The sequence below is a fragment of the Gobio gobio genome (assembly GCF_949357685.1).
Source record: "Gobio gobio genome assembly, chromosome: 17".
Classification (NCBI taxonomy): domain Eukaryota; kingdom Metazoa; phylum Chordata; class Actinopteri; order Cypriniformes; family Gobionidae; genus Gobio; species Gobio gobio.
In genome coordinates this window covers 1458366-1460074 of record NC_137110.1, presented here as the reverse complement: position 1 = coordinate 1460074, position 1709 = coordinate 1458366, and positions in this window count along the sequence as shown.

The window sequence follows — 1709 nt, the reverse complement described above, 5'->3', positions numbered from 1 at the left end:
TGTATGTTGGTGTGTGCGTGTTTTCGAGTGTGTGTGTGCGTGTTTTTGAAAGTTTGTGAGTGTTTTGAGTGAGCGTGTTTTCGAGTGTGTGTTGGTGTGTGTGAGTGTTTTTGAGAGTGTGTGTGTGTGTTGGTGTGTGTGAGTGTTTTGAGTGAGCGTGTTTTCGAGAGTGTGTGTGTGTGTGTGTTCGTGTGTGTGTGTGTGTTTTTGAGAGATTGTGTGAGTGTTTTTGAGAGTGTGTGTGTTGGTGTGTGTGGGTGGTTTTGAGAGTGTGTGAGTGTTTTGAGTGAGCGTGTTTTTGAGAGTGTGTGTTGGTGTGTGTGAGTGTTTTTGAGAGTGTGTGTGTGTTGGTGTGTGTGAGTGTTTTTGAGAGTGTGTGTGTGCGTGTTTTTGAGAGTGTGTGTGAGTGTTTTGAGTGAGCGTGTTTTCGAGAGTGTGTGTGTGTGTGTTTTCGAGTGTGTGTTTATGTGTGTGAGTGTTTTTGAGAGTGTGTGTGAGTGTTTTGAATGAGCGTGTTTTCGAGTGTGTTGGTGTTTTCGAGTGTGGGTGTGTGTTGGTGTGTGAGAGTGTGTGAGAGTGTGTGTGAGTATTTTCGAGAATGTGTGTGAGTGTTTATGGAAGTGAGGGAAACAGTTTCCTGTTGACTTGAGTTGTTCACCTCAGCCCTTGAGGATGTGTTATTCCTGTAAGGCTGGTGTTGATCCTCAGTGAAGGGATCGAGCTCTGCTGAGCTGGGCTTGGAGAGCTTGTGTCAGTGATTGGCATTCGTCCTGTAATGAGAAAAAGCTGTTCCTCGTTCCTCACAGGCCACTCCCCCTTTCCTCCGCTCCACCTTTCCTCCACTCCACCTTTCCTCCGCTCCCCCTTTCCTCCACTCCACCTTTCCTCCGCTCCCCCTTTCCTCCGCTCCACCCTTCCTCCGCTCCACCTTTCCTCCACTCCACCTTTCCTCCGCTCCCCCTTTCCTCCGCTCCACCTTTCCTCCGCTCCCCCTTTCCTCCGCTCCCCCCTTTCCTCCGCTCCCCCTTTCCTCCGCTCCCCCTTTCCTCCGCTCCCCCTTTCCTCCGCTCCACCTTTCCTCCGCTCCACCTTTCCTCCGCTCCACCTTTCCTCCGCTCCCCCTTTCCTCCGCTCCCCCTTTCCTCCGCTCCCCCTTTCCTCCGCTCCACCCTTCCTCCGCTCCACCTTTCCTCCACTCCACCTTTCCTCCGCTCCACCCTTCCTCCGCTCCACCTTTCCTCCACTCCACCTTTCCTCCACTCCACCTTTCCTCCACTCCACCTTTCCTCCACTCCACCTTTCCTCCGCTCCCCCTTTCCTCCGCTCCACCCTTCCTCCGCTCCACCTTTCCTCCGCTCCCCCTTTCCTCCACTCCACCTTTCCTCCGCTCCCCCTTTCCTCCGCTCCCCCTTTCCTCCGCTCCCCCTTTCCTCCGCTCCCCCTTTCCTCCGCTCCCCCTTTCCTCCGCTCCCCCTTTCCTCCGCTCCCCCTTTCCTCCGCTCCACCTTTCCTCCGCTCCACCTTTCCTCCGCTCCACCTTTCCTCCGCTCCCCCTTTCCTCCGCTCCCCCTTTCCTCCGCTCCCCCTTTCCTCCGCTCCACCCTTCCTCCGCTCCACCTTTCCTCCACTCCACCTTTCCTCCACTCCACCCTTCCTCCGCTGCACCTTTCCTCCACTCCACCTTTCCTCCACTCCACCTTTCCTCCACT